This window comes from Phasianus colchicus, chromosome 4 (assembly GCF_987193195.1).
Source record: "Phasianus colchicus chromosome 4, bPhaCol1.hap1.1, whole genome shotgun sequence".
Taxonomy (NCBI): Eukaryota; Metazoa; Chordata; class Aves; order Galliformes; family Phasianidae; genus Phasianus; species Phasianus colchicus.
In genome coordinates, this window is record NC_143439.1 from 27,968,823 (window position 1) to 27,976,515 (window position 7,693).

Consider the following 7,693-nt stretch of genomic DNA (forward strand, 5'->3'; position numbering starts at 1 on the left):
TTTTTTTTCCCCTTTAAACTAGCTTAGTGTTTCTCCTGTCTAGAGTAGGAGACATCATGCAGACTGAACTTGAAGTCAAGTCAGGGAGACTCAGGTAATTAACTGGAAAAAAATGAGTTTGTAAATTTGTAACAAATTGTGAGTTGACTTTGTATGTCTTTTCCTGTAGCAAAGAGACTTTAAATATAAGACAGAGTAGAAAAGGTTACTGTACTAGAACCGAAAATCACATTTAAGACTGTTCCAACATAGTCTTACAAATAAGCATTCCTGATACATTTTTCCATTATCGCTAGGTACTGAATTTACACAGACATAAATGTCTGAGTATTACATAGGCATGATCATATTTTTGTTTGTTTTGTACAGCTGATCGTGAAACCTGTTTGAGGTACGTGGCCTTAAAAGAAGACATCAGAAGCCACCTTTAAAAATAATGTCAGGTTTAGCATTACAGACCTTTATAAGAGCAAAACTATTTGTATGGAGAAGGTTAGAGAAGTAACAAAAGTAGATGCAAACAAAGGCTTTTCCCTTATTTGAACCTAGTTCAATTTTGACCTACTGTATTAGTCCTGTTAAGATGAACTTGTGCAAGCTTTGGGTTAATGAATGTGGTTATCATAATTTCTGGATATTTGCTCTGAGTTGCATTTGCTAGTATGTATTGTTAGTAGGAAACCTTCTGAAAGGAAAACTTTTAAATAACATGCACAGATGTATATACCTGCACAAATGTACACATATACACTGTAGCAGAAATGCTAAGTCACAGCAGTGATTGAGCACCTAATGGAAAGGCAGGGCCAACCCAGTGGAGCTCAGATGCATGTAATGTACCTGAGTGACCAGAAAGGGTGGGGTCAGGATTCATCCCTTCCCAGACCTCATTTAAGGGTTGGCAGCAGAGGCAAGGGTATCTTGCTGGAGATCCTTGCCCATCTGAGGCCTTCAAAAGGTAAGAAGCTTTATTTCTTTCTTTTCTGTGTTCACAGCTGCTGCATTTGGGCTCGTCCTCATTTGCTGTAGCCAAAGACTTTGTCACCCTGCTGTTATTGCTATACTTTCCATCACATTAGAGCATTACACATACAAAATAGATGCATTTTAAATGTTTTAACTTCTATAAAAGTGTGTATATAGAGAGAACTTAAAATGTAAGCAATATTATATTCTTCAGTAGATGGAATAAGAAGCATTAGATGAAGGTGTAAATGCAGGATTCTCAAGACCATCTTCACAATCAACTTGTGGGCTGATATGCCTCAATTTCCTGCTTCTGGATTTGATAGCTGGCAGTCAAACTGTAGTGGATAATGAAATCTCACAGTGATTCCATGTTAAATGCAAGTATTTGCAGCCATGGGATTCTGAGATTTGGGGAAAGCAGCAAAGATTGATTGGGTTCTTGCTTAAGGCAAAACTGGCTTTTAAAGGGAAAGCCATTGCTGAGTCAAAGGCTAATAAGAAATATGATGAAATGATATTTCAATCATATCTAGCAAGCCAAATAGGATTGACTGTTGTGATATTAAGTTGAGTTTCAGAGCCTCATAGGTAACTGCTACTGGACAAAGTGGTAAACAAAACATTTCCTTCTTACTTTGGAGAAAACAAATAGTACAAATTAGCAGTATGCATTACAGCAACTGAATAAGAGCATACATCTGTATGGCTATGAGACAGAGCGTTCCTTGATCACTTTGTAATTGCAGCATGCTTACAAAAATAGATGAATGAATGAGCTGATAGTGTTTAAGAAACCTCCAAAGACTCACCTCTTTTCTTTATGCTAGATTTTATCTTGCTTGGTCATTGACTCCATCTGTGGCAACATTTGACAGTTTTTGGTGTTGTATTCCTAGATTACTACCACTTTCTGCAAATGTGGGTTTCTGTGGTTTGGGTTTTTTTTTTTTTTTTAATATATTAAATGCCAGCTATGTCAGCAGCAGTGACTGCTAATAGATGGTTCTGGACTGTAATGAATTAGGAAGGAGACAGATATTCTTGGAGTGGTATGGAAATGAGTCTCTTAACTTTAGAATACTATTTTTTTTTGAGCAGCAGTGTAAACCCAAATGGGTACTAGCACTGGGACAATGAATAGAAGATGCCACCTGGCTCAGTGCCAGGGTTAAGCTGCTCTCATTTCTTTCTTATATTTTCAGAAAGCTTTCTGTAGACTGTTTTCCTTTTTTTTTTTTTTTTTTTTTTCTGACAGGTCTGGGAAATGCTGAATTGGTTTGGATCAGTAGAGGCAGCTCAAGAAATCCGCAGTTTGAAAGTTAAGATTTAGTTCCTAGTGCTCAGAGCTAAGGGCATTAATTCTTATTTAAGGACCTCATTTTCTTTTTTTCATGCAATTTGTATGAAGACTAAGTTACAGAAATGGATTTCTTCTTTCAAACTGTGGCAAAACATGGATGTTTTCTCTGGCTTTGGACAAAGGCGTAGATAATCATTTTCAAAGATGCTGTTAAAATCAAATTGATATGCCAGTTCGTGTGTTTCTCAAATCAAGCTGCTATTTTTAGTATGTGTATAGCAGGTGTTGCAAAGGGTTCTGTTGTTTGTGTTGTGTTTAAGTTGTTCTGCCTCCACTTGGCTTCTCTTTGATTGTATGTAACAAACATTAAGTAAATGCAGACTGTCACGGAAAATGCATGATTGATGTGAAGGAGACCATTGAAAATCCTCAAAGCAAAGAGTTGTTGGGATTTTATTACAAGAAAAATCAATATTAGTTTTGCTAGCTCCTAGGCCAATACCAAAACTATGTTTTATATGTTTTAACTTTCCGTATGTCCTCTCCACTACTTGAAAGATTGATAAAAGTTTCTGACGTATAGATAATATAAATGTAAATGGCTATAAGCATAAGAAGGCAAATGTGGTAATGCATTCCTGCTCTTCTTTGTTTTGCTTAGTGCTTCTCAAGAGTTGGACACTCCACAATTTACTGAGTCTGCAAATTCTTGCTTGAGGAATGGAACAGATTTTAAGCAGTACTGAGGTATTTAAGGGAAGAGCCAGAAAACGTGTTAAGGTTTTTTAACTAAGATGAAGACAGAAGTCAACGATGAAACCTTTCTCAAGGTGTTAGTTATAACACCCTAGTAGTAGGTTGCTAGTTCCTGACTTTTCTTTTTCAGGGGTGCTGAATGTGACATAATGGCTAGACAAACTAAGATTCTGTCAGTACTAGTGCTAAAGTAGCCTAATTCCTTATGGATTCTATATAGATTTGTGCCCAGTCTTAGCCTGCAAGCTCTAATTGGACTTGGGGTTCAGGGTTGCAATACTACTAGGTGGCTTGGCTGCAGATTCCCATGTATAATGTCTCTGTTACTTTCTTTGGAAACATGAATGAAATCTGTCCTTGGGCTGCCTGTCTGTTTTAAATGGAACTGGTAAGCTCTATTGATCTTAAAGAACTTTGCTTCCTTTCTAAAACTTGTTTGAATCAAGTGACAAGTGCAAAGTTATTAGGGATGCAGAGCCTGGTTCACAGCTGCCGTGATGTTGCAAATTGCATTTCCTGTGGAAAACAACACAAAACCCAAGTAAATTCTTGGAGAAAAGCCTAAGCATGATGGCTCTGCCTAACTGGATAGTAAAATCTCTATTTCCCCAATCTCTTTTTCCCGGTCTTTGCCTTCCTTTCTGTACAACTTGAATTGGATTAAAGATGGGAGGAAAAAACGCATTCTCTTCCTGCCTGGCTAATTGCTTCTTTCTGGGAGAGGTAGGAAGTACAATTGTGGCATTGCTAGGCAATGGAGACAAAGCTTGTGTCGTATTTCTGGAGCAACTGTTTTACTACTATAGCTAAAATCTGAATGGATATGTTCTCCTTGATTGGAGACACTTCTATTTTCAACTAAGAAAGGTGAACTCCACAAGCTTTACTTACCTTATTGATACAGGACGCTGTAGGTTGGTGTCTTGCTAATGTTGGGCTATATTTTATTCTCAAGGAGCAGCTCCTGAGTGTTTTCACATCATAGTCTCTGCACTGTCCCATTATTTTTCTTTTCAGTGCAGTTTTGAATTGCATACTAATCAGTCTTCCTTGCAGACAAAATTTCACTGAGATAACTTTGCTTTAAGAATGGATAAAATGGAACCAATTATATATATATTTTTCCCCCCACACCAATGTGAATGAGCCCAGTCCTGAAGTGAGAGAAATTTGCTTGAGGTCTCATGAGCAGCAGGAGCTTTGAGGGGCTCTAGTCTCTGCCCTGACTGCAGGTTGGTGATTGAGACTACAGGCTGTATTGCTCTGGGTTGGAAGTTGTGCAGGTGGATGTGTGCCAGTGCGTGCCACAAAACACAGGTATTGACCCAGCCATGCCTGAGCATATGCTATTGGACTAGGAGGCTGCTAAGAAATCTTGGGGGTTTTGAATATTGATTTGGATGATAAACTAGTTGTTTAAGCATAGCACTAAGAGTGAATGTTTCAGCACAGCTGTGCTGTTTGGCACTGCTGCTCCTGAAGAATGCCCATGCCATTACTAGTTCTGATTTGTTGCCATCCAGAATATTTTCCTTTTTTTTTTTTTCTCCTTTCTATTTCCCTGTAATGAACATAATGAAAAATGCAGAAATGTGACCTCAGGAGTCAAGATACAGACTCCAATAATTGTTCACTGTCTCCATCTTTATATTAGATTTTCTGAGGCTGTTTTTTCCTCTATTTGCTGGAAAAAAAAATCCATACAAATGAAATACAAGCACAGTCAGTAAATAGTAATGAAAAGGTAAATTCATTTTACAGACAAGCCAGTGCATGTAAGACATCATTTGGAATGATGGTGATGCTTTTTTTGTTGCACAGATCGCAAAGCTATTACAGTCTTTCAAAATTAATATCTGGCTTTTAGGCTCTATAATGGTGTGTATGACCTCTTCTTACCCTTTGGCTATTGAGAAAAATGATACTGTTGTTTTAAAATACTAGACAGACATGAGATATGGAAGCATCGGCCTTATCCAGGAAAACATACCCCTAGTTTGCATGGGATGGGTGAGTCATGGGTCTGTGGGTCACCTTACTGCGCTGTAGAATGTGATAGGGCCACTACCTGGACAGATGTGTATGGAGTTGCGTGGGTCTGAGTTTTGGAGCTGTGCCTGCAACAGAGTGGGGATGCACAGAGAAATCTCCCTGGCTACTTCTTCCTCTTCTTTATAGGTTAGGTGTGGCACAGGGGCAGAGAATCTGCTTTGCTTTCCAGGTTGCTGTTTCAGCATCTGTGTATTGGGAAGGGCCACCTGCTAAGACATTACCTGCTGAATTCCAGGACATTTCCTGTGTTCCCATCAGCAGTAGAACATCTTTGTCCATAAGCCCTGTGGTAGTGTTCATCCACGGGCTGGACTATATCCAGTTTCTTATCACACACCAGCTCTGTGTGCATGGGATATCTCAAAGATGTGACTTGACAGAGGTTTTTAATTCGGAGCAAGAGACTGATAATCTCTGTTTACGTGGTTGATAATGATAGGACAAGGGGGAATGGTTTTAAACTGAGGCAGAGGAGATTTAGGTTAGTTATTAGAAGGAAGTTTTTCACTCAGGGGGTGGTGACACACTGGAACAGGTTGTCCAAGGAGGTTGTGGATGCCCTATCCCTGGAGGCATTCAAGGCCAGGCTGGATGTGGCTCTGGGCAGCCTGATCTAGTGGTTGGCGACCCTGCACATAACAGTGGGGTTGAAACTAGGTGATCTTTGAGCTCCTTTTCGACCCAGGCCATTCTGTGATTCTATGAACCTTAGAATTCTAGGAACTACTTGGTTATGTGATGTCTTGATGCTTGTAACTTCTTAGTGTAACTTTTTAGATGTTCTGGAGTTGTGTAAATTTTAAACTAGTGTGGATTTTATCAAGACTTAAAAGGTTAAGTATGAAGTCTGTAGATTTCTCGTGTAAAAGCAAGTTGCACAGAAATGTAAGGGAAATTTTCTTTGGGATATCTAAATTGTAACCTTAACTTAGGAATACACCAAGTCCTTAGCAGAAAATGGATTTGGTGCTCCTTGCAAAGCAGTGCTGTGCTTCAGTTGATGACTGCATCAAAGATTATAGGCTTATTTTATTTCATTTTTTCTAAGTTATGTCCCTGCACAGTAAATTGGCTTGCAGTAAAGTGGGTTCTGCTGTCTGCTTCTTACCACAGCATTGCCACCACCTACAGTTGGAGCTATGAGCTACACATCCCATGATGTTTTCTGCCCCTAAAATGAGTTCTTGACACGAGTCAGGGCTTTTCTTGGTGGGCATCAGGTTTTCTTATGTGCTATGCCAGTTTGGTTCCCTACAATAGAAAGTAACTGTTTCCTGCAATTAATTTTATTTGCTGTGAAAGAACAATGAGATGGATGCTGTGTTCTCCTCACTTCATCCTGGGATAATGGATTAGTCTCAATGCTTGACAGCGCTGCATAAAGTAGAAACCTAGGTGAGGATGGCTCTAGCAGAAAACTACATTTTGTGCAGCATACTGTAGTTTTCTTTCTTACACTTCATCTAATTGAGTGGTTCCACCTAAGTCGGCTGCCTGGTCAAGGATTAATCCTTTCCAACAATTGCAAATTTCTCCATTTGTTTAGTTCACTCAGCTCCTAACATGGGTTGGTACTCAGGGAAAGGGATGAGAATGCAGAAGCATGATCCCTTGTCAACAACAGGAACTTCTCAGTCTTGCTCAACAATAATAAGGCTGTTACTTGGTGGGGAAGAGGACTCTTGTTGACTTTTACTACCTTCTAAAAACATAAACCAGTGACCAATTGACAAGTCCCTAAGCCAGGTGTTTATTTACCTTGGTTTAGGGTGAAAGTTAACCATTTTATCTGGGGTTTGAGGGTGTGGTGATGTTGCATGTTATGGGAGGGTACTTCAGGATTCTAGGTTTGTTAGGTGCCTGGTGGGTATTGCATTCTGTAGTGAGAGGCCTTAAGCTTGAGGTAGCAGGAGATCTTTGGAAATTCTGACATCTCTAAAAAGATAGGGCTCAAATATAAGTCTTCAGAAGCTTAGACATAACACAAATGGGCTAATTCTGTGAAATTGTAGGTAACACATGAATTATGAGGAAGATGTGATTGGAGAGGGAGTGCATTCATATCTTCTGTGGAATAACTTGCTGCTCAGAATATGCTGTATTCAAGCCCAGCTCAATCATTTCTTTGTTACCATCTCAATGTTTTTTGCAGTAGTGATCATCTCTTCATGTACCACCAGGGCCAAACTTTAGGTTACTTTTAACTGAAGGGTCTTGTCCCTCACAGAGTTCTGCATATGTTTCAGTCAGGATGTGCTTGCTCTCTTGCTTGTCGATGTAGAAATGTGCTGTGTTTCAAAGGAGCTCGAAATAAACCCTGAAGGTGGCAACAGCGTTTGTCTTAGATTCTGCTTCTCCCTCAAAATGACATGTACTCATTTATCTCTTTATGAAAACTTCTAGGGAGTCGATAATCAGTGCTGTCTGAAGATCAGGGTTTCTAGTTTTCTGTAGATCTACTGATTTCTGGTCCTTAGGTTATGTGGGCAAGGTGATTTACTGCAGTGTGAGCAGAAGTTTTGGAAGCATAATGAGAGGGATGGAATGGCTTGGTAAAAGTTGTGCTAAGAATTAAGACTGAGAACTACCTTTTAACCAAGAATGTCATTGCTTTAC